Here is a 25,021-nt window from a genome sequence, read left to right as displayed (position 1 = left end):
GGCTGGTTTGTGTCTCTCTCCTGGCTTTCCCTCTCTCTCTCTCTCTCTCTCTGTCTCCTTATATGGAATTCCTATTAATGTTTCCATCATTTTTCCCAGGTTGGGGAGAACGTGGAAAATCTGGAAGGAGGGTATTGGGAGCACGTGTTGGGGAGTCAGTCCAACTCAACTCCAGTCTGCCGCTCTGAGGCCTAAACTCTTCGCCTGCAAACTTGGGGTGACAGCAGTGTCTGCCTCAGGGGCTGTGGAGAGAACCGAGACAATGCCGCCAAGGTGTTTAGCCTTGCGTCTGGAGACTATTAAGCACATAACGAGCGATGTTTATCATGCCTGGTGGAAGCAGGGACTGCCCACAGTTAATTAATGAATCAAGCACAGCCACCGGTCCCTTAGGAAATGAGGCAGGTGACGTTTAATTATCCTGCTTGGAAGGGACAGAGGTCCTCGGCAGGCACCGGCTCTTCCCATTAGTTAAGAAGAACGAGCTACTTGTCTGGTTTGTTATAAGGAAACTCTCCACCGTCAAAATGGCTGAATAGCTCTGGGCAACTGGGCAGTGAGCTTTGCTAGGAGACCCAGTGGGGGGTTGGAGGGGTGCAGGCTGGACGTTTGGATTCTGTCTGTTTGGTTTGTAGCACTCGCCCTCTTGGCTCTAAGCAAGTTCATACCCTTCTGTCCTCAGCTCGTCTGTAAGGTGAGATTGGACTCCGAGCAGGTCACTTTATCCCCCTCTGTCCGTCCTCAGCCTTCTCATCTCTAGAGTGGGGGTGAAGTAACAGGGTCTAGCTTCTCAAAGAGAACTTAAGTGTCAATAAAACAAACATTCACATAGCACTTTCAACGTGCCAGGCACGGTTCTTACATTTTACGTATTCTAACTCAAAGCCTTTTAATTCCAGACCTCTCTTGGTCCCAGGTCCCTGTGGCTGCAGCCTGCTCTCGAGTATCTGCAGTAACAGAGGTCACTCACGGCCCCTTAGAGCATCTCTTCAGGTGGAGGGACATTTTGACGGAGAGTTCTCCCTGGTATCCAGCCCAGATCCGCCTCGCTTTCACACCTGGCCATTGGGCCTAACTGGGTGCTTTGGGGTCCCAAGGAAGAGGTGTGCTCCTTTCCACTATTGATGCCCCGAGAGATTCAAAGGCAGCTACTGAGCCCCAAACACCCCTAGCCCGGAGCAGAGCGAGCTCTGCCCTCCTCTCACTCGCTCTGTGGTTGCTAACCAAGGGAATGGAAACAGATCGTGATAAAGGGGAGCATTTATTAAGCGCTCATGGTGTGCCAGGCCCCCAGCCGTCGTTGAATGCCATTCTCAGACCAACCTCACAGGCGCTGCTGGGGCCCATTTTGAAGGTGAGGACCTGAGTCGCCCAGAGGAAGGGACTTGTCCCAAGGTCGCACTGTTGACAAGCAGCAGCAGCTTCGGCCTGACTCCAAATCCCAACGCTGTGGAAACGAGGAGCGCCAGGAAAGCAGGGGAAGAGCAACCGGAGCCCCGCAGGGCGCGGGGCAGGGGGTTGGGGGAGACGCTCCTCCCCGCCCCCTCCCCGGCCGGGGAAGGAGGTCGCGCAGCCTCGGCCGGAGCGGACGAGCCGTCAGCACCAGGGACAGCTCCCGGGCCGCTCCCCGCCGCCCCCGACGACGGCGCGCGCGCTCCCCGCCGGCTCGGGTGCGCGCCCTCCCCGCCAGCGCGCGCCCCGCGCCCGGGACTGGGCTGGAGCCGCGCGCGTGCCGCTCGCACGGAGCCAGCCTGGTCGTCCGGAGCCGTGGCCGCAGCGGGAGCTGGCAGGGGGCTCCCGCCTGGGCACGCAGTCGCCTCCCGCGGACCTCCGGGGCCTCTCCAGCGCCCGCCTCGCCCGCCCGGCCCCAGCAGCGCCGCAGCCGTGGCCTGGGCATGAGCGGCCGCTACTAGCTGCGCCCTGCCCGGGACGGACGCCGGACCGCCCCGTCACGTGCGCCCAAGTCCTCGGCCGGCCGGGGCAGCGCCGTTCCCATGGTTCAAGGTAAGGGCCGAGCGGGCGCGCGGGTCACGAGGCTTGAGGGCAGAGGACGCAGGCGGGGAAGCCCCGGCTCAGTGCCCACCTAGTCTTGAGCGCCCGCTGCAGCCTGCCCCCGCCGCCTTGCGCCGGGTCCCTGCCCCACGCAGCTGCGGGGCCGGCGTCCCCCGTCCCGTCTCCGGCCGCCCTCAAAGAGCGCCTCTGTGGACGGAGACCGAAGTGGGCGGCGAGGGACGGAGGGAGAGGCCAGGGACCCACTGTGCCAAAGGAAGCCTCGTCTCTCTCCCAGCCCGGGCTTGAGGGAAATTGGGGAGGAAAGTTTCCCAGGGGAGGTGGCCCCCATTCTTTCTGCGGCCAGGAGCTGAGACTTTTCATTTACAGAGATTTGCCTTCTGTCAGACACTTTGCCCAGTGCTTGACCTTTGCATAATCATCCATTCCATGTGCCCAACACCCATGAGAAAGGGGGCATTGGCCCTATTGGACAGATGAGGAAACAGGCTCAGGGAATTTTGGTCACTTGTCCAAGCTCACATAGCCAATAAGTGGTAGAGCTGGCCTCAGCCATGCCAGCCTCTGTCACTGCCACCTGCCACCCACCCTTGTTTGAAATCTCGGCTTAAAGGGGGGAGGGGGAGCACCAGACTGGCATGTGGGTCTTCCAGCTGGGACTCTCCAAACATGAGAAATCCAGGAGAGACTTCCTGTCCACCTCCTGGCTCTGCCCTCTCGCCCCACTCAGTGTCCTGTGCTCCCAAGGTGGGGACTTCCTGGGCCCAATGGTCCTGCCAGTGTGTGTCTCCTGGCTGCTGCTCTGAGACAAGACTCTCGAGATGCAAGTTCACTGACCATTCTCGGGGATAAGGGGGTGTCCAGGAGCCTTTGCCCCTGCTTTCCCCCCTTGCAAGTTCCCCAGGAAGCTGGAGCTGAGGAGAGCCAGAGAGGCACCCTGCCAGCCTTCCCCAGTGTTCCTTTCTTCCCAGGCCGGGCCAGGCTCTTGGGGGTTCCAGGTACAGTGACAACTTCCCACCCCCAAAAGTTCGGGCTTGCTAGGGAAGCATGCGTGCATATTCCCACTCTCCCCCTCTTCCAGTGGCATTGAGGGTGGAGCCTGGGTGACCAGGGGCCTTCCTACCTACCTAGGTGGGTGCGAGCCCCTCCTGGACTGCGGGAGGGGTTGGCCTGAATCCTTTGTGCACTGACTACATGCTTTCTAAAGGGCTCCGGTGCTGGGAACTTGGGAAGCATCTGTCCCGCTCCTGAGGCTGGGGCTCGGGCCCTGTGGGGCTTTGTTTATTCCTTCTTTCCTTCACTTGGCAGTGGTTTGTTGAGCACCGCACGATGGGATAAAAAAGACGGAGAGGGCGATCACTGTGCCCCGGATCCTGCTGACTTCTTGTCTCCCATCCACTGAGTTTTGGGTGGGGCTGACTGGTCCAGATTCACCTGGAAAGCTGGGAAGTGGCCTCCTGAAGGCCTCTTGAGGTTTTCCCAGCCTCAGTGCCCCGGGGGATGCATGGGGATGGGGTGGGGATTCTGGGGAGCATCGGCTGGCCTCCCCGGAGCACACTGACACCCTCTGCTCAGAGCAGAGGCCCATGGAGGTGCTGCAGCTTCTCCACTACAGAGCCCCTCCCAGCCTCTGAGGCTTCCAGCCCCTAGACACATCGTCAAACATGAACAAGGCCACTCAGGGGAAAGGTGGGCACAGCTGGAGGTGCCAAGACTTATCTGCCCAGTTCTGTCCACCTTTCTGGGTGACCTTGGACAAGTCACTCCCCCCTCTAGACTCAGTTTCGTCTGAGAAATGCTGGAGTGGATCCCATTATGCCCCCCATGAACCGTTGCAGCTCTGTTCATCTAAGCCGCAAGCCGAGTGGGCGAGGCTGGGAGGAGCCGAGGTATTGGGGAGTGTAGAGGGGTATTGGAACCTCAGGGCTGACCTGAGCCCATGACCCCAGTCCCGTCGACCCCACTCCCCACTCAAGTGATCACCCAGTTTTGCATGATTGGGGGCCAGCTGTAAGTGGCTGACTCCTGGTGCTGGTTCTATGTGAGCCACACAGCCTTGCAGCCCAGGCTACATGATGCCAGGACTCACTCCCACGGAGAGGCCTCTGGGCTCCTGCCACGCGGGCCTGCGCTGCAGAGTGATGGCAGTGCGATCCCGCTAGGAATTATTGCAGGCTCAGGAGGGGCGAGGAGTGGGCGGGGCTGCGGGAGAGATTACTTCGCAGTCAATTACCGGTTACTCCAGGCTCTCCAGGCAGGAGGCAAGGCAGAGGGCAGCGGGCCCTTGTCCCGTCCTCCGCACAGCTCCCAGCCCTGCCACTCTCTCCAAAGTAGCAAGTCCACGTCTGTGGGTCAGTAAAAGGCCATCTGTATGGCAGAGAGAGTGGATTTCAGGCTACCTCGGCCAAATCACTCAGCCTCCCCATGTGCGAAAGTGGAGATGCTTCTGCCTGCCCCACCAGCACACTGCGGGTGACCGGGAAACTGCCGGCCCGAGCTGAAAGGGGCCCAGAGTCTGTTCACCGGGTCAGCTCCCCCGGGCCCAGGTGGCCGGGGTGCTTCTCAGCCTGGCTCTGCTGCTCTTCTCGGCGCTGGTTTTCCCTGCATTGTCTCAGTCCCTTTGGATTTGCTCCAGGGGGGTTGATAAGCCCGGCATCTTAAGTGTTTGCCAGCTCCTCTCCTTCCTCTGTTGAGCAGAGAGACTCCTGGGTGCAGGGTGCGCTCATTTCTCCTTTCGAAGCTCTTTGTTCCTTTTGGAATTTGGTCCCCTCCCTGAGCAAGCTCAAGTTGGTGAACCTCCCCAGGCCTTGGCCCAGCCCCAAGGATGGAAGGCGTACAGGGAGAACCCTCCAGCTTGTCCTGGGGGGAGGATGGGCGAACCCCCGAACTCAGACTGAGGCTTGGGTTCCAAGCCTGGCTTTGTTGCTTCCTGGCTGTGGGACCCTGGGCCTTAGGCTCCTGGGCTGTGAAAGGGGGATGTGGCCCCTGCTTCCCTGGGGACCTTGGAGGATCAACCCAACAGTCCTGGTGAGAGCCCCGAGGCTTTGGAAGTGGGGAGTGGGTGGGGGTCAGATCAGGCCAGGCTCCGAAGCCCTGCTCCGTGGTGGGCTTTCTCCCGAGGTTCACAGGAACCACAGACAGCGTGACCCCGGGAGGGACATGCCAGGTCTGGTCCTTAGAGGATGCTCTCAGGCTGTAGCGTGGAGGGGCCCTTGGAGAGGGCGAGGCTGGAGGCTCGGGCGGAGGCGGCTGCATCCAGCCGGGAGGGAAACGATGGAGGCCCGGACCGGGAGAGGAAGCAGACAGGAGCAATGCAACAGCCGAGGCAGGGGTGTTGGGATGTACGTGCTGGGGTGATGGGAGATGGCCAGGACTGAACAAATAGCGCTCCTATGACACTCTTCCACGTCGGGCCCAGGCAGACGCCAACCCCACCCGGAGACCCGGGCAGGGCTGGGTGTGCAGGATGGGCCAAGTGTAAGCAGTGAGGATGCAGCCCGCAGGCCTGGAGAAGGGCTTTCTGTTCCAGGAGCAACACGGCCTGGCTTGATGTTATTCCCTGTCCTGTGGACATGCTCCCAGCCACCTTGGGGTGGGGGGGCTTCCATGGGCGTGGCCCCAGCCGGGCTGAGCCAGTCACCTGTACCCCTGTGCTCAGCTTCCCCAGGTGGCAGAGATGGGGGAAAGTTGGGCCAGTTGGGAGGCCCAGGTAGAGGCAGGACAAGGGCCTGAACAATGGTCCCAGAACAAGTGAGGCTCCCAGAGCTGTGGCCTCATCCACCGCATTCCCTGGCTGCTGAGGACAGGTTGGCAGTGTGGCCAAGTGGATAAGAGCATAGCCTTGGAGGCTGACCAGAGCTGTGTTTGTGTCCAAGCTGTGTGTCCCTAGTGAAGTTACTTAGCCTCTCTGGGCCATGGGTTCTTCATTCATAAAATGGCAGTAATAATATCTACCTTGTAGGATGTGCCAGCTTATGTCTCAGTCAGCAGAGCGGGGAAGGGAGTCCATGCACAGCTGAGCCCTGGCACAAACCTCCCTTCCAGGCCAGGTCCATCCTGGAGCAGTCCCCACTGGTGCTCACTTCCTGGCTCAGCCACATGGTGGCCTCCGGGCAGACTGGCGTTGGGGCTGCCCCTGACGAGCAGGGAAAAGCCACATTGTGGGACCCTACTGGCTCCTGACTACCACGTGCATCTTGCTTCTTCCCAACCAGGTCCTCGGTTTCTGCACGTGGTGGCCGTGGCAGCGGTGGCCCTCGGGGCACTCCCAGGCTGGCCCTGATGGCTGCTAGGCCTGCGGTCAGGCCCTGGGTCCCTGGAGAATAGTCATGTCTCTTTTATTATTATTATTTGCTCTATTTCGTTGCACACAGCGTGTAAGCAAAACCTAGGACAGGTGTGCTCCAGGTGTGGTCCGCAAGCCCAGCATCCCTGGGAACTTGCTGGCAATGCAGATTCTCGAGCCCCCTCCAGGCCTTCTGCCTTAACAGGCTCCCCAGGTAGCTCTCATGCTCAGTGGAGTCTGAGACACAGCATCCTGGAAAACACCCCTACCCCACACAGAGCAACGGTTCCCCCTGCGCCAGGCCGTCGTTGGTGACTGTCTCCTTCATGCTTCTCGTGTTTTTAATTAATATACATTAAGTTTAATATATATTAAAGGGTTTTCTAAGTAACATAAATGCATGCTTGTTGTTAGAGAAAACCAACCAAAAAAAAAATCCAGCTTTGTTTGTTTGATTGTTTTGCACAAAGTCAAAGCCCCCATGCCCAGCGCTGTGCGTCGTTCGCGTGTCGCCGGGCATCGCCGAGGGCCTTCTCTGCCCGTGCTCCTCTCGTCCCTTTAGCAGCAGGTCTTGATCATCCTCCCACTTCGGCGCCCCGTCCTCTCCTTATTGACCTGGACCCATGTTGATAAACGGGTGAGCAGGCTGTCCGGGTTTCCGTGTTTGTTGTGTGGCTTTTGTAGATTCGTTCGGCGGTGTGATCAGCTCAGAGAAGGGTCTCGTGGCGGTGTGGGGGGCACACCCAGGTGCACAGAATGAGATGGCAGAGTGAGGGTAGTTCTCCACGGGGTGTAACGTGGGTGCGAGGCGGCAGGTGTCCCAGATTCAGAGGAAGGTGCCCCGTGGGCCGGAGCAGTCAGGGAAGGCTTCCTGGAGGTGGAACTTGAAGGATGAGTGTAGAGTGGGGAGGAGCAGGTGTGGTGGAGAGATGGGGCGTTTCTGCTGGGACGCAGGGCACCTGTCTGTTGACTTTGGCTGATATCAGTGGCCCAGTGAAGACGGCTGACTTTCCCCACCTATCTGCTCCCTTGAGGGTGGGGAGAGAACCCTCTGGGTGGCTTCCCGCTGTTCTCGTTGGCTTTGAGCCTCTAATCTGTGCTGCGGTTGAGGTCGGTTTTCCTGTGCATCACTGCACCCTCATCCTCTGGTCTCTCTGCCAGGCTTAAAACGGCTCGCTCCCCACCCCCTGGTGCTGCAGGGTTTTTCTGCCAACGAGTGAGGGACCCACTGCAGAGCCCCCGCCCCATCCCGTGGCCCGGCCTCGACTCCCCAGCGAGCCGCACAGTCTGCGGTTTGTACCGGTGCATCCCAGTAGCATCAGCTCAGAGTGTTTTGCCGAGAGTGACAAGAGGCAGGGAAGGCTGGGCTGCCGTGGCGCAGGGAGGGAGTCTGCCCCAGCAGCTGCAGGAGGGGGCGGCCCGGGACGCAGCAGGAGTTCACCCGGAGCCCAGGTCGAGGCCCTCACCTCGCAGTGTTGGGAATGTCGTGTTTACACTCCGTTTTCCAAATTCTTCCACTTGGCGATGGCAAATCCACTCCCACTTGATACATTTGGGAATTTTCCTGAGGCAAATAAAGATGCTCGTTTTCCTGGTTCAGAGGCGAACGCCCAGTCCACACACCCGTCCTCCGAGGGGGGACCTCCCGAGTCAGCCCTGAGCCCGGCAGCCCCGGCTGGCTTAGGGAAGGACCCACAGCAAGAGCAGAAGCCACGTGTCCTTATCTGCCGGGGTCTCCCCTTAAAACATTGCAAAGCCAGCATCTCCTTTGAGAGGGCTCATCCTGGGATACAATGATCCAATCCTGGCTCGAAGGAAGACAGTGAAAAAAGTCTAATATTTCACCAGAAAAAGCAGCAGTCTCCTGGTAACATTGTCGACTTGCTGTCTCCTGGTATTTACGGGTGTGTAGAGTGTATACAGAAGGCTCCTGGCTCGGTAGGAACCCATTTACAAAATTAAAAACACAGTCAACTTTAATTTTACCTCCATGGATCTTCCCACACGAGAGATCCGTCAATTTACTAAACAGATTTCTATTTTTAAAAAAAAAAACATTTTGTTTTACAACGCAGTGTCTTGCATAATTTCTTCTGTGGTCAATTTTGTCGTCACTGGCCCGTGTCTTGTTTTTCGCCGTCTGCCCTTTACTCCCGGGGAACATCCTCGCCGGTGAACCTGAGACCTGAAGGCGAGGAGAGGCTCAGCCCAAACCCCGACGCAGGTCCTCCGGCTGGTGAGCTTAGGCGCATCGCTCAACCTCTCTGTGCCCTAGTTTCCTGGTGCGTACAAACCGGACCAGTTGTACGGCTCCTGCAGGGTGGTGGTGAGAATCCCTCATCACCCATGTAAGACCCCAGACCCCCAGTATGAGCACGTCAGAGGGAACCTGGTGCTAGGTTACGGGGTCTCTGGGTGTGGTGGGGGGTTCCGGGGTCTCTGGTGTGGTGGGCGGCAGGACCTGTGGAAGAGCCCCTGTGGTGGAACTCAGCTTCCCTATGGTCACACGCAGCTCGGGGGCCACACCCTGCTTAAACCTGTCCCAGCTGAGGACAGCACCCAGACCCCTGGTGCAGTGTGGGGGGCCCTGCATGGAACAGACCCTGCCAACCTCCCCCGGCCTCATCTCTTGCCTCTCTCGCCCACCGTGCTCCCATTGACCTACTTCCCATTCTGGAAGGCTCCAAGACCCTTCCTCCCTGGGGGTCCTCCCACCTACCCACCTCTCTACCTGAAAGGTCTCTCCTGGCTCGTGCTGGGTCTTGACTTCCACGTCAGCCCTTCAGGGCTGTGTCCCTGACTCCGTGCCACCTCCCCAGAGATCAGCCCCGTGACACGCTCTCGGGCCTCTGTTAACACCGGGCTCTGTGGCTCCTCCCACAGGTCTGCATCCACAGCCTGGGACCAGGAACCCCCGGCACAGGGCCCAGCACACGGGGACGGGCTCTTGCTAGGTCTTTGTCGGATGGCTGCATGTTTCTGTGCCGTTCTGAGGGCCAACGTCATCTGCCAGGATGTGCAGTGGCCCTGCCCGGCCTCTCCCTGGACTGAGACACCCCACGTTTAGAGGCACAAATGGCATCTGTTTTCCCATCAAGGTCTCCCCTCCAAACATTGAAAACCTGTTCAGGGAAGAAGGGGCCCAGAGTGTTCCAGAAAAGGGAAGTCAGCCAGCGTGGCGGGAGCAGGGCCATCGGTGAGGCCTCGAGGGTCAGCAGGGCCTGTTGCGCAGCGCCCGGCATTTTCGGGTGGTGGGAATTTCACGGTCAGAGGGCAGCTCCGGGGCTGGCGGGTGTCGCTCAGCCCAGCCTCAGCTCTCGGCGAGGCCTCGGGGTCAGTGCTGCTCTTCTTCAGTGACCGCCACCGCTGGTGTATAGAAAGTCATTTAATCTGCACACGGGCCCTTTCAACAACACGCCTACACTCACTTAAAAATGGCTGAGCCTAATTTTTTTAAAAAAGGAAAACTGATGTAAAACAAATGGCTTCAGGCAGGGTCTTTGCTGAAGCCTGGGCCACCTAAGACTGCTCAGGGCGGCTCGGTGGCCCGCGGAAGTTTCTAATGGAGCCACTGGGTCAGCTGCAGTGGCAGAGCCTTGCCAAGAGCATGGAGGTGAGGAAGAGGACCCCGGGGGGTTTGCAGCACCCCCCTCCCCGCCCATTCCCAGGGAGGCCCGTGGGCGGTCGAGCCCCACGAACTGTGTCAGTTGAATGAATAAATGAGTGAGTGTGGGAAGTGTGAGGGTGGGACCAGGGGTTGACAGCTGCCCTCTGAGGCCTCTGCCCCCAGGACGTCATGTGCAACAGGCAGGTGGGTCCCTCCTCGGGGGTCCTCATAGCTCGTACTTGGGAGAGAACTTGGGGTGACTCCAGGAAGGAGAGAAAGCCTAGAACTTGGCCAGGAGCCGGAGGTGGTACTGCCCTCCTCGCTTCCTTGGGGGCAGTTGGAGATCCTGCTGCTGTGGTTGATTGTCCTGGATGAGTTATGGCTTCAAGAGGAAAAATGTTCCCTTCTGTTCACTGAACAGGTGACTAGACCGGGCAGCATCCAAAGTCCCTTCCAACTCTAAGAGAAAAATGTTCAGGGACCCTCAGATCTGAGCATCCGTGGTTCCAATGTCCTGATTTTCTAAGACGAAGACGTGTGGCTCTAAGATTCTGGGAGTCCACGATTCCCAGCCTTGGACTGACCTCTCCCCAGCAAGCTCCACGAGTTCTCTGCTGTGCATCTAGCCTGTACTCTCTGGTCGCTCCCCCATTGTAGACCCTGCTGAGAGCTCCAGGCAGAAGCTGAGCCTGCTGTAGATGAGCTGTGCTACTCTCAGAACAAGGCCCCGATGCAGGGGTCCAGGGGGTTTCCCATGGTTCCAGGTCCCCAGGGCACCTGAAGAGAAAGGGGAGTGCCTAGATGGGGCCATGTGGCCCACATCCCTCCCCAGCTGCTGGGTGGTCCAGCCAGTCTCTTTGGAACAATCAGGTTGCTTGACTCACCTTTGTTTTTGCTCATCATCTGCTTCTTGTTCACTATCAGCACCACACACACACACACACGCACATGCACATGCGTATACGCGTGCATACACGTACACACATACATGCACACGCATACACACATGCGTGTACATGTGCACACATGTACATACGTACATGCGCACACATACATGCACATGCGTATACACCTGCATACACGTGCATACACACACACACATCTCTTGGGGCAAAGTGGTGGCACTGCCTGAATGCGGCGGGGCAGGGCTAGCCCTGGTCCCCTCCATCTGCTCTGGGCTGTCTCCAGCTGGGGTGGGAATTTTAGGGCATCTCAATATGTGCTGGGCAGCCTGGAGTGGTGACATAGAAAGGAGTCATGGAGGTTGGACAAGCTAACCAGCTTCCCCAGTTTTCACTTCCCCGAACCCCTGTTTCCTGGGCGACTCAACTCCTGGTCCTCAGAGCCCACCTGTGGATAAGGATAAGGCTCCTGTCTTCCTAACTTGGAGGGCTGCTCTCTCCATGGAGATGCTGTACCTGAAAACTCAGCTTAAACTGGAGAGAGCTGTAAAGACACAGGTGTTATTCCAGTTAGCCAGCGAAAGCAGTCGTGGGCGAGAGTGTGGAGAGGCAGCCCACGTTTCTCGCTCCCTCCCTCCCTCCCTCCCTCCCTCCTTCCCACCCTCCCTCCAGTCCAGCAGCCAGGCACCTGGTTCCTGGGCAGAAATTGTCCAAGCGCCCTGACCTGTGGGGTAAGGAGAGCCTCACCTCCTCACCTGGCAAACGCAGTTTACAGCTGTAGCCATGGAAACTGCCTATACCTTGTGAACAGCTAAAATATATATTTTTTTGATTTGTTGTTTTTTTAAAACATTGCATGGATTTCGCTTTTGTTTTCACACTCCTGTGGGGATAGGGGAGGTGAATACAAGGCACAAGGTTGTCAGGCAGAACACGCCTCTCACCCCACCCCCGGTTATCACTCTGCACGGCCTAGGGCCAAGAACTTAGGGTCCCCAGTGGGGAGAGCCCCTGAAGGGCCCCCGTTCCCTCGTCCTGGGCTTCCCCCAAGACGAGCCAGACTCCACCCAGCCCCGCATGAGCAGAGAACTTCCCCCCTGCCCCGCAACCCACTGCTCAGGTTGGGCCACTGGGGACCCAAACCCAGTGAGAAAATGAGAACCCTCCAGCGACAGATCACCCTGGCAAGGTGCTGAGCTGTGGGCCCTGCCCTCCAGGACTTGATAATCAAAAAGGAGAGGCAATGCTAATGCTGCTTTCTATTTCACCTTAATTTTGGAAAAATTTTTAGCTGGATAGAAAATTCTAGGTTGATTTTTTTTTCTTTCAGTGTTTTAAAGATGCTCCCTCACTGTCTCCCGGCGTCCACTGTGTCCGACGCAAAGTCGGCCGTCATTCCTATCTTTGTTCCTCTCCTGTCACCGGCCTTTGTCTGTTTTTTTGATTTTCTCTTTATCACTGGTTTTAAGGAATTGATTATAATGTTTCTTGGTGTTGTTTCCATCATGTTGCATTTGTGGTTTGTTGAGTGTTTAGATCTGTGGGTCTATAGTTTTGGGAAATTTCAGCCCGTATTTCTTCTAATCATTTTCCTGCATCCCCATTCCTTTGGGGGGGTTCCCATTACACATAAATTAGGCCACTTGTGGTGTCCCACCTCTCATGGAAGTTCTGTTTATTCCTTTGTGCTTTTCTTTTTTCTCTCTGTTTCATTTTGGATAGTTTCTGTTGCTGTCTTTTAAGTTCACTTATCTTTTCTTCTGCAGTGTCTAATTTGATGTTAATCTCATCCAGTGTATTTTTCATCTTAGACTTGGTAGCTTTTTTTAATCTCTAGAAATAGGGTTTTGTTCTTTTTAACGTATTCCGTGTTTTTCTACTTAATGTATCCAATTTTCCCTCTAGTGTTTTGAACACACAGGCAACAGTTACAGTAACTATTTAAGTGTCCTCGTCTCCTGATTCTATCATCTGTGCCATTTCTGGGTTAGTTTCAATGGGTCAGTTTTGCTCTTCATTTTGGGTTGTATTTTTCTGTGTCTGCATGCCAGGTAATTTTTTGCTGGATGCCAGACATGGTGAGCTTGACCTTGTTGGATGTAGACCCGTACATATTGAGGAGGTCCGTTCTGGGATGCAGTCATAATGGAAACAGTTTGGTCCTTTCAGCTGTGGCTTTGATGCTTTGCTACGCAAGACCAGGGCGGCAGCTAGCCAGAGCCCTTCTGAGTGCTCTCCCTGTGCTCCGCGAGTTACAAAGTTCTCCTCTCTGGTAGGTGGGAGCAGGAACTGTTCCTGGACCTATGTGAGCTTCAAGTCATGTTCCCTAGAATCCTTTCAGGTGGTTCTTTCTCAGACCTCAGGTAAACTCAATGCACATCCAATGCAAGAATGATTGATCCCGAAAGTGTTTCAGGGAGGAAGGGGCACCAGGCTGCAGCAGGTGGGGGAACGAGGACCAGGGCTCCATGAGGACTGGATCAGATGTAGACAGACAGGAGGAGCTGACCTCCCCCATGCCATCTCCTCCTCCTGCTCTTATGCTCCAGCTCCTGGAGCCCACCTTGCTCTGCCTGCCTCTGGGCCTTTGCATGTGCTGTTTCCTCAATGAGTTTCCCTTTCCCATTGTCCTCCACTTGTCTATCATGTCTCAGTGTCCAGGTCACTCTCTCAGGGCTGCCTGTCCTGGCTGCCCTCCACCCCATGAGCACCCTGCATGCTCCCTCCTTACACCCCATCTGTGTCCCCCTACAAGACTGAAAACTCCACAAAGGCGGGGACACAGCAGGAGCTGAATGAATATTTGCTGTTGAATTGTGGGTGAATTTTAAATGCCCCAGTGCATAGTGTAGCTGCTGAGTGCTATTAAACCATGGAAGAGGGAGCCATGTCCAGGGACTGAGGGTTAAAGATGGCTTGCTCCAGGAGCATGCTGACTGATGGCCGGGGGTTTCAATAAGCAGAGCTGGAAGGGAGTTCAAGGTCCATGGAAGGGCACCAGCAAAGACCCAGAGACAAGACAATGCAGAGTGCATGATTGGGAGGCCTGGGGAGCAAAGCTCTTAGCCAGACCCATTTGAGGAGCATTGCAGGGATAGCAAGCGAAAGGCTGGAAAAGTAAATCAGGGACAAGCTCTGAGGGCCAGGAACACCAGATGTCCAGGGCCTGGACCAGGAGAGTCACACTCAGAGCTGCATCCCGGCGGGACACTTGGATGGACAGTGGGGGTGCCCCACGAAGGAGAACATGGTTCTGAATGTGCTGACGTGAAGAGGAAAATAAACCACAGCACAGTCCACATGGAATCATCTCATTGTCTTAAAAATTAGTCAAAATAATACCTGTTAGCATACTCATAGAGATACCCCAGCCCTCCAGACACCCCCCAATCCTGTAAGGTCCACCACTCATCTGAGAGGCGCTTGCAGAGCGCCCTTGGCTGGGGGCCGGGGGCTGGCGTGGCTGAGACAGGCCAGGCCCCAGAGCTCACAGCCTGAGAGAAGGGAAGTCACGGACTTCCGGACTTCCGAAAGGAAATACAAAGGAGAGGAGGTCAGTGAGGGCTCCGTTGAGGGCACCGGCATCTCCAGGCCAGGGGCCGCGTTTAAGTCTCTGGGCCAAGGATGTGCATCCGACCTGCTCAACAGTCCTGCTCCCTGAGGGCCAGGAGGAGGCAGGGACCCTGTCCCCATTTATCACTGTGTCCCCAGCACAGCACAGTGCTTGGCACACTGCCAGCATTCAATAGCTGTTTATAGACAGGAGGAAGAAGGGAGGGGGAAGGGAGGAGGGGGAGAGAGGGAGGAGGGGGAGAGAAGAAGGAAGAGGACAGGGAGGAGGGGGCAGGGAGGGGAGCTGGAGGCTAGCATTAACATCCTGGTGTAAAGATGAGGGGAACAATGCCCCTGGTGCCCCTGACACTAAGGAGGAGAGCCTGGATTCACACCCAAGTCCTTCTGACTCCCAGGCGGACCAGGGCTGGGAGGGAGAGGAGGCACCGACAGGCAGGGGCCCAGGCTGCCCGAAGGCGGAGGCATCGGAGCCAAGGGGGAGGACTCCACGGGGGGCTGCGGTGGGGGTTCCGCGAGAGAACACACGGAACAAACCATGGCTGCTCAGTGGCATTGTTGAGGGTGGCCTGGGCTAAGGGACGGCAAAGGGCGTGATTGACGCGGCCGATTCTGGGCCCCTCAGGAGACTCGTGGGCAGGATCGCTAGAGGCTGGCTGCAGAGGGGACATGGAGCTGATGGGGGTCTGCATGGACGCTGAGCAGGGCGACGCTGCGGTGGGGCTGGCTGCCCCCAGCCACACTCGGCAGGCTGCTTCCCCGCTGTTTTCTCAACTGCAAAATGGGGACAACCATCCTGGGCTCTGTGGACCGGTGAGGGCTATGCGGTGAAGGCTGTGTGGCCTGTGAGCACTCCCGAGACGGCTCTGCTCGGCCACCACCACTGCAGGGAGCTGCCACTGCTCTGAGTCCCTCTCTTGGTGGCCCCGGCCTGGGCTGCACAGTGGAGCCATCTGAAGAGCTTAAATGTCCTGGTTCCTGGGCCCACTCCTTAGAGTCTCTCACGAACTTGGCCTGGGGTGGGGCCCGGAGACGTTGCTGGGTGGTCCTGATGTGCAGCCTTGGGGGCAGCCTGTTGCTCACCTGGGGGGCTTGCTAAGGCACAGATTGCTGGGCCCACTGCCAGAGTTTCTGACTCAGTGGATCTGAGTGGGACCCAGGCTCTGCATGTCACCAAGTTCCCAGGTGACACTGAGGATGCTCTGAGTGAAGAGGTCACAGGCCAGGAGCAGGCTCAGGCAGGTGACTGGCAGCAAGGCTGCAAGGTGAGGAAGTGGAGGAAGTGGCAGAGGGTAGGCCTCCCTCGGGCGGGAGAGGCAGGTGTTCCTGCTCTAACCGGGGGGCCGGGCTCTGTGCCCTGAGTTCACTGCCCCCACCCCGGGCGTTAGGCCCTGCTGACTGCTCCCTGTCACTGAGGTCCTGCTTCCCCCAAAAGCCTGTGCTCACCCTCTGCCCTGAACTGCCCCGACCGTGCATGTCTGTTCCCCGGGCATGGGGCTGCCACCTGCATCTCCCCAGTCCTCTCCAGGCCCCAGAAGTGGGACTCAGCACTGAGACTGGCTGTCAGTGATCGAGTGGATGCTGTCCAGAGAAGTCAGGCGGAGCCCTGGGACTTGCCAGAGACAGCTGGCATTTCTGAAAAAGCCGCCTGACCTCTAGCCCAGCCCCAAGTGCTGCCTCTCACTGGCCGTGTGCCCTTGGGCAAGTGACATCATTTCCGTGAGCCTCAGTTTCCTCCTCTGTAAAATGGGGTTAATAATTCCAACTCCAAGGACGATGGTGATGGTAAAGGGGGTGACGCCTGCATTCTTGCCACAGCACAGCCAAGGCAGGCGTTGTCACCATCCTGATTTCACAGACAGGTAAACGAGTTGGCCAGTGACTCGATCCACAGGTGTTTTACAGGGTCTCCTGTTTGCCAGGGCCTGTGTTTCAAAGTGAGGCCGATGGTGCGGCCCTCATGGGGCTCCCAGTCTATCGGGACAGCTCGTGATGACACAGCAGGGTGGACAGGCCAGGTGCACAGAGGAGCAGGGAGGAGCAAGGACCTCCTGTGGAGGGCAGGGCGTGAGCACCATCGTAAAGGATCGGAAGGAGTTAGCCACTTGGAAGGAAGCGAACAGGGGCCCCAGGCCGAGAGACAGTGGAGCACGACAGCACTGAGGCCGGCACATGCCTCCTCAGCGCAGTCCCTGTCCTGAAGCAGAGGTGGGGGTCAGGGCTGGTCCGAGGAGTGTGGGCTGTTCATGGGCACTGGGAGCCCCTGCTAGGGCAGACTCACCTGGGGGTCCACCGTTTAGGACAGCAGCTCTCCAAGAGTGGTCCCTGGCCCCCCAGCCTCAGCATCCCCTGGAACCTGCGAGACATGCAGAGAACAAGCCAGGAATGGGCGGGCTGCAGTGCCGACACGTGTGGCACCAACTGTGATGGGGTCTCAGCTGCAGTTCCTGCCCCCCATCCGGATGGGCAGCATCCTGAGGATAGGCCTGGGCATCTCCCAAACCTGAAGCGGGGCCTGGTATGTGCTAGGCACCCCATCCTACATGAATGCAAAGCCACTGTGGTGGGCTCTGGGTGGAGGGGGTTGGGGGGCAGGGGGCCAGTGCTGAGATACAGCAGACACCTGGAGCTGCTTGGGACCCTGCCCCAGCCTCACAGTGCTGGCCCCTTGTAGACGTGGGAGGAAGCACATACATGGATGGCCGTCACAGCAGAGTCAGGAGACCCCATGGGGTCGGCAAGGTCAGCGGGGCCCAGGCAGGTGGGGGCATTTGAACAGGCCTTGGGGGGCAGACCGGGACACTCCGGGAACTGGGCCCCACCCTTTTCGGAGCCCTGCCTGCTACGAGCCCAGGCCGAGTCCTTCTGCTGCACGGCAGGAGGCAGAGCAAGGCTATTTCAGAGCTGGTGCTTCTCTCAGGGTCCTGGAGAAAGGTGACAGGGTTCTCTCTAGACTTGGCCCCACAGGTCCCGTCTTCTGAACATGGATGCTGCTCTGTCGGTCCCGTGGACAGAGGAATCCATGCGAGTTGGAGTCAGAGTTCCTGGGCTGTGCTGCTGGCGGGGACCCGTGTCTCCCTGAGCCTGCAGAGCCCTCTGCCCTCCCCCTGGTGTCCCCGGTGTGTCTGGGCGTGGGGTCGGACTTCCACTCCGTATTCCCCCTTCTCTCTCCCACTCCTCATCTTGGGGTGGGCTGGAGCGTCCCTAGTCCGGGTGGGAATCAGCAGAGCTCTGGCCATCAGGAAGGGGGCCACTGGGAGGACATCCCCAGACCACACGGACGGAGCTCTCCTCTAGAAGAGCAGGGGAGACCCGGGCCTGTCGCCCGAGAGGCCCCAGAGAGCTGCGGCCCCTCCACTGGGCTCCAGCTGGCACCACAAGGCATCGGCCCCCTGGACTGGGAGCGGGGGTGGGCCGGGCCCTGCCTCATTGGCTGTTATTTCCAGCACCAGGCAAATAATAGACAGTGTGTCAAAGGAGTGAGCAGGCGGACAGCCGGATCAGGCCACGGGCCGGGGTCAGGCTCGGCAGTGGGAGCGTGTGGGAAGCAGGTGTGCAAGTGGCAGTAGCTGATCCACCTGGACGCCCAAGTGGGATCACTCTGGAGATGGTGAAGGTGCAGAACGGGCTATGGAGCCTTCAGTGGACCCCACACATGACTGTCATCCCTCAGGCCAGGGCAGAGGCCCGCACTCTGTGGGCACAGGACCTCCAGCAGGGAGGCCACCCGCCTTGGACCCACCTTCATGCTTCTCCCTGAAAGCCCTCTCTCTCCCACTCTGGGCAGCTGAGTGGCCGAGGGGTCCGGCGCTCAGCCCTGCACTGGCCAGCAGGCTTTGAGCCCCCTGGGATGGGGCACGTCCTGCTGAGTCTCCGAGCCTCTCTCTGCTCCTCTCTGCCAGGCTGAGTCACCGGGGTTTCACTGAACTGGAGGCGTGGACCACGGTGACGGGCAGGGGCCTGGATGGGGTCCTGACTGTGCATCCTCCTCGCGGCCAGGCCTGGACGGCCTCAGCGTCCTGTCTTTGCGCCTGTGCAGACAGTGCCTGTGAGGGTTAAGTGAAATCAGAGGGCAGAGCCCTTAGTCCCGCACCGGGATGTGGTGTGTGTTTAATAAATGGAAGCTCGGCTGGCTCCAGCGAATCCTGGCCCGGCACTCCCTCCTGTGCGCCGGCCAAGCCCTGAACTGGGACCAGGAGCTGCGCTCAGTTCTTGGAAGAGGAAGTTTAAAAGAAAAAAGCAAAAAAGTTAAGTCAAGCAGCAGAAAGGGTTTTGCAAACCCAACTTCTGCACATTGTTATTTTTAAGGGAGAGAAAAAGCCAGCACGGTCTGCCCCTGAGCTGGGGCTCACCAGGGTCACAATCTCCACCCCCCCCACCCCTGTTTGCTGACATTCTGCCCACTGCCCCGTGGATAAGAACACCGCAGCCCCAGAAAGTTCTTGAATGGTACATCTCATCTGCTTTTCTCCTCCTGACCACCACCCCCCGCCCCCCGCCGCCCCCACCTGCCCGGGAAACACCAGGAGCATGCAGGTGCCGGAGGTGGGGGCCACGGGGCCAGACCCCGTCTCTTCTGCTCCCACCTCAGGACCTTTTCTCTTGCCAGTGGACCCCAACTCCATGCACATCCACCCACACTTTGGAGCCCCTGCTGTGTCCTTGTGCTGTACTGACCCCTGGTGGCGGGAGGACTCCAGAACGTGGCAGAAGGTTCTTGCCCTCATGGGGCTTACAGTCTGATGGGGGCAAAGGGGGGAGTGCACCACTGTCTCTCCCACCTGCAGGCAAGCTGGGAGGCTGGGAGAAGGAGGGAAAAGGCAAGATGCCGGCTTTGGGATGGCACACGCAAGTTCACTCCTGCTCCCCACCTCAACCCCAGGACCTGGTTAGTGTGCGTCTCTCTGGCTGTTTCCTTGTCTGTAAAACGGGGTGATGCCCACACCTGCTCAAACTCTCCTAGGGACTAAAGGAGATGTTGGCAAAGGGTGTCGCGCCCCAGCTGGTACAGGGCTGGTGCTCAGGACAGGATGACGGGGCACTGGGGAGCCACCCCAGTGTTTGAGGGAGGCGGTGACCTGTCCAGACTCAGGTTGAGGAACCCCAAGGGGGCAGCATGGGCAGGAGGGCGGGACAGGAACCCCAGGTCCTGGGATTACGGGGCAGCCTCTGTGCTAAAGAGCGGATTTCTCTACTGTGTTGGAGTCACCAACGTCAACAGTTGAGGGGCCTGCCAGAGGGCTGGGCGCGAGCCGCGAGCTGCTTCTCTCTTTCAGACCACAAGGTGGTCAGACGGGAGAGGGCTGGGGGCTTCTGGGGCCCAGGGCCGGACACTGCAGCGCTCGATGTCCAGAAGCAGGTGTCTCGCCCTCCCCGCATGTCCTCCCCTTCCCGCTACTCCCACCGAGGGCCCGGGGAGGCGGGGGGAGTTCAGGATGGCTGGCCTGTGCCCAGCCCACACTCTGTGGCAGATGTCAAGGTGACCCTGGGCGAGGCTCCTTCTCTGGGGAGCACAGCGCCCATCTGCACAGTGAGGGGCAGCAGCATGCTCCCAGCCTTCTGCCCGCCTGGCCTGGCCCCCACAGAGCCAGAGGATCAGGGAGTTTGACCACACGCCCCAGTGCACCCTGAGTGTCCACTCCTCTGGGCAAGCAGAGCGGTGAGCAGAGGCGAGGACTCTGGGCCTGATGGCAGCAGTGACAACTCACACTTTAGTTTGGAGCAGGTTCCGAAGCCGTCAACAGCACAGTAGCCTGCCCGTGGCCTGGACCTCCCACCCGCAAGACTGGGCCTCTCCCGGCGCTGCGGCTGCCCCAAGGGACCAGGGAGGCCCGGTGGCTTCGGCACAGCTCCTCGATGGCCAGAAGAGGCTCCTGCTACTCCCTGTCCTTCCTGAAGGCTCCTGAGGCTGGGGACAGTCACTGCCTAGGGACCGTGCCACAGCGGGTGGGAAGGCCACTCAGCTGGGGGCGCCCTCTATCCCAGGCAGTGGGGAAGCGGAGCCCCCCCGGGCAAGCCCAGGTAGGGCGCATCCCCGCCTCCCTCCAGTGTCCTGGCCCTGGTCGGGGGCCTCCCGGTCACCCAGGCCCTGAGGTCGGCCCCAGACCCTCTCCCCTGGTCCAGAGCAGCCTGCTCCTTTCCCAGCTCCAGCACCCATGGAAGATGTCCATGGAGTTTCTGCTTGCTCCGTGGGTTGTTTCACTCTTCCAGCCTCAGTTTGCCCCAGAAAACGTGGGGCGAAAATCTTGCAGGGAGGCCTCAGAGCGCTGCTTCCCACATGGCCTGGGGAATGTGGGTGGGCCCCGCAAGGAGCTGCCGGTCCCGCCCAGGGAAGTCATGCCGCCTTGGGGAGGCGTGGGGTGGAATGAAATCCACGCATCGGAAGCACCCAGCACCGTGCTGTGGCCGCCGCTGCTCTTTTTAACCCTGCCGTCATTGAACTGAGGCCCGCCCAGAGGAGGGAGGAGCCAGCGCTGCCCGTCGCACCTCAGCCTCCCTCCCCACCCTGCTCCTCGGCGCTGCCTGGGCTCATCTTGGAAGTTCTGGTTCATTCTTCAAGAGCTCAACGCCCCCCACAGATCATTCATTCACAATTGTTGCCGAGAACCTACTGTGCGCCCTGCTCTGGGAACCGAGTGGTGAACTGGCAAGGCCCTGCTCTCTCAGCTCTGACCCCCGGGGGGGGGCTCTTCAGCAGGACTCTGGGGACCACGTCCGGAAGTCCATGAATCCTGGAAAGGGCTGGCAAACTGGCAGGGCACCTGCACTCTTTCTGAGGGTCCCTCAAGGAGTCCAGGCCACAGAGCGGGCCAACCTGGGCACGCACGGTGGCTCCTGAACACCCGCTCCCCGCGCAGCGGGCTGCGCCCCGCCTGGCAGCACCAGTCCCCATGCTGGGGCATCCTCTGGCCCGGCACCTGATGGGCCTACTGTCTGAGGAGCCAGGCGCTCTTGGGCTGAGCTGGGCTGGGCTGAGGATGGAGCTGGGAGGGGAGCCGCTCCAGGTGCCATGGGGAACTGCCTCTGCGGCCTGCTCCACCGCCCCGCCCCATGGGCCCTGGATAAGATCTCGAGACCAGCTGCAGCGCTCTGCTGAGTCTCTTTAGTACCAAACGCAGGAATCTGGGAGCCCGCGGAGCGTGAAATTAGGAACAAATGTGGAGGAGGTCTAGACAGGAACTCCGCGGCCGCTCGCTCGTGGATGGCGGGGCCCTTGGGCTTCCAGGTAGTGGGGGTACTTTGTAACCAGACAGATGTTTGTGGAGGAAAAGGCGTGCTGGCTCTCCATAAGCCCTCGACCAGACGCCAGGATGGGCAGAGGCCTGACAGGGAGGCTGCAAACCTGGGGCCTCAACCCGGCTGGGCCCAGGGACCCCAGGACCAGTCCTCTGCTCCCCCAGGCTCGGTTTCCTCATTTGGAAATGAGCGGCTTCATCGTCACTCGGTTGGAAGGGCTGCTCGTTAGGCAAGCAGATCCGAGGGCCCCATTCAGACCTGCCAAGGCCTGGGTGTCTGCGTGTTTACCAGGTGCCCCACGTTCTGGTGCTTGGGGGCTTTGGAAGTTGCTAGACTAGATGAGCCAGGGGCCCAGCCAGAGTGGAGGTGACGGCCGGGCTGCTCCTTGGCTCCTCTGAGGAGCACTGGGCATCTCAGGTGAAGGCGGTCGGCAGAGGCGGGCAGAGCCTTCCTTAAGCACTGCTGTGCTCCCTGCACCACATGAGGCACTGGGGGCGGGGGGCACAAAATAAATAGACTACGGACACTCGGTCCTCGCAGTCTTCAAGGCAGGGAGGGGTGGGATGGAGCAAGAGGAACAGAGAAAACTGGAAGAGTCTGAAACGAAGTGCAGGACATGTGGTCCAGATGGCGGCCGCGCAGGGGTCTTCCGCCAGGGGAGGGGGCTCGGAGGGGGGAGGCAGGTGGAGGGCGGGCGTCTGGCTGCCAGGTGTTTCCTGCTCCCCACCCCCCCAGCACCGCTCCATTCCGTCTTCAGGCCGCAGGAGACAACTGGAGCTCCACCGACTGGAGCTCGTAAAGCAGCTGGCTCCCCTGCCCCCAGCACCGAGGAGACATGGGGCTATCAGAAGGGATCTGCCGCCTGCCCAGCCCCCCTCCACAGACTCTAGAGGTGGGGCTGGGGGTGCACAGAGGGGCCCCGTCTCACAGCCTGTCCCTGTACAACTTGGGGGTGGGGACAGGGAAGCAAAGCCGTTTATAAAGCTTTAAAACCGTTTATGGTCCCAGGGGGCAGATTAACAATTCAGCGCGATCCTCGCCAAGGCGTCTTGGCTGGCAGCGCACGTCGGAGCCTTCAGGGAGAGCCGGAGGAGCGGCGCAGCGGCCTCCACCGGGCTGCCCCTGGCCCTGCCAGCACCTCACTGCCTCCCAGCCTTTGCCTGTGCTGTCCCTCCACCCAGAGCCCAGCCAGTCTGTCCTTCCAGGAGGGCTCAGAAGCCTCCTCCTCCAGGAAGCCCCCCATGGCCCCCCAGTGCAGTACCACCGCCTCCAGCCCTGAGCCCCGAAGCCCTTTCTTGGTCTCTTGGGCACTCAGCATAGCCATTCTCAGGACACAATTGTCCAGGGGACACTGGGTCAGTGCAATTTCCTCTAGGCTCCCAAGCAAGCATGCACCTAAGCATGTGCAACCCTCCCTTCTCTGCGCACTCTTGGGGTGCCATCTTGATTTCTTGCTTGGACCTGCAGCTGGCATGTTTTTGCATTTGTAATCCTCAAACTTTGTCATGCATCTCAGTCTAGCAGTCAGGGCTGGATCCCGCATGTCTGGAGCTGGCAGGAATGTATTGTCTAAACCCTGCTATACCTATGTCACAGATAAGGAAACTGAGGCCCAGGGAGACCCCTCTGGCCCTGGCTTACCAGCAAGTGTATGGCAGGATGTTCCCCCACCTGCCCCCCATATTGGGCAAGACAAAGGCCCCTCAGGCTGGTCATCTTGGTGTCCAGCTGGGCAGAGTCCCCCGGCACAGGAAGGTCTGAAAGGTGACAGTTCAGTGAGGATAGCAAGGTGTGGGAGTTGGGGAGATGGGCCTCTGGCTGCTGTTCTTCCACTAACTGTGTAAGGTCATGAATGAGTCACCTCCGCCCCCTGCACTGGCCTCAGCCTCCCCCACCGCCCACCATTAAATGGAAGAGTGGGACATGGTCCCTCCCAGCACTGGCATTTTGAGGTTAGAGAAGTCTGGGAAGGCTTCCTGGAGGAGGAGGCATGCTCTAGGCCCTGATGGTAGGGTAGGCCCTAGAGAGGCCGAGGGAAGGGCGTTCTGCGAGCAGGGCACAGCGAGGGCAGAGGGTTGGCAGGAGGGTGGGGCTGAGGGAGGCCATGTGCCCCTAGGGGCTGTTCGGAGTTAACTGTGGACTGATGTCAGGCTGGGGCGCGAGCGGAGCTGCCAGCGGCGTGCGCGTCTGCTGGCCTGGCCCGGCCCCGGGACCGGCGCCCGTCGTGGGCGTTGCTGCCCCTCGGCGTGCATGTATCTGCAGAGCGAGGCTGAGACGCTCCAGCTGGACAGGGCCTGGGTGTCGGAGCCGGGGCTGCTGACAGCCCTGGGCGCCTGGCCTGCCCCAGCCCCCCTCCCACCAGGCTGCCTGCCGTCGGAGGGGCCCCCCCGCAAGAGCCGGGCGGAGCAGGGGGCCGTCTGTATCTCAGACCTGGGAGAGAGGCCCTGCGGCCAGCGTGGCCACTCCCTGATGCCCTCGGGGACCTGGCGGGAGGGTTAGACCGAGAAAGGGACGCAAACGGACAACAGCAGTCGGCACAGCGCGCTCGCTGTCTGGCAGGATCCTGGATGTCCTCTCCGTGTTATGAGGAGGGAAGCGAGGTGCAGAGAAATGGAGGCGTTTGAAGCCCCGTTCCTACAACTAACCAGGGGCAGAGCTGGCATCTCCGGGGCTGCGACAGGGGTGTTGGGGTGTCGAGGGGCGCTGAACTTCCCGGCCCAGAAGTTAACTCCTCCTGCAGGACCTCTCTTGACTTCCCCCGAGCTCAGTGAGTCCCCTCATTGATGAGTGGGACCATAATTATCTTTTTGGGATGCAAGTAGCAGAAATGTGCTTGAGGTGACAGAGTTGCCCTGCGATGGAGGAGGGAGCTGGGCCCCTGGGAGGCAGGCCTGCGGCCTGGCTTCCTCTGGGCAGCTGTGTGCTTCCTCCCCCACCGTGGACCGGCCCCTCTGGCTTGCCACCCACATGGCTGAAAGTGCCGCCCTGGCTGTGGCCTGAGCACCCATGTCACGACCGGAGGTCAAGTCACCGGCAGGGACTGGCCAGTGTCCGGGTCCCAATTCCATTTTCTGGGAGAGAGAAGAGGGCTGGCCCAGCTGGGGCACACGCCCGCCCCGACCCCAGCAAACTGTAGCTCCTGTCGCAGCAGGGGTACAGGTGCACCCGCTGGCCGGCGTCTTAGGGGCAGGGCCCAGAGAGGAGGGCCGGGGCTGGGCAGGCACCCCGAAACCCGCCGGCTGCCGTAGTGCACCCCCACAAAGTCGCCATGGGGCACAGGCTTCACCCAGCGGAGACATGGGGCTCAGTGGTCAGGGGCGGCTGGGCCACATCTCTGCTCCAAGACGTCATGTAAAGGCAGATCCGGCCTTGACCTCAGCCCCCAAACTATTGGCGCTGGGACCTGAGCTC

The 25,021-nt window shown here is 59.5% G+C and overlaps 1 protein-coding gene across 2 annotated transcripts in view; it reads left to right on the top strand.

Annotated features, from left to right (window-relative positions):
• The first annotated feature begins 1,571 nt into the window (after positions 1 to 1,571).
• FAM163B (family with sequence similarity 163 member B) overlaps positions 1,572 to 25,021 on the top strand; it is a 31,436-nt gene continuing 7,986 nt past the window's right edge. Inside the window, exon 1 of one of the 2 annotated variants that reach the window (XM_023629263.2) lies at positions 1,572 to 2,004. The gene's annotated coding sequence lies outside the window, so the exon portion shown is untranslated. The remainder of the gene's footprint in view (positions 2,005 to 25,021) is intronic. The other variant, XM_070252005.1, reaches the window with a different exon arrangement.

Source organism: Equus caballus, chromosome 25 (assembly GCF_041296265.1).
Source record: "Equus caballus isolate H_3958 breed thoroughbred chromosome 25, TB-T2T, whole genome shotgun sequence".
In the NCBI taxonomy this organism is placed as follows: domain Eukaryota; kingdom Metazoa; phylum Chordata; class Mammalia; order Perissodactyla; family Equidae; genus Equus; species Equus caballus.
The sequence above is the reverse complement of the archived record's forward strand: the minus strand, read 5'-3'. Positions and strand labels throughout refer to the sequence as shown.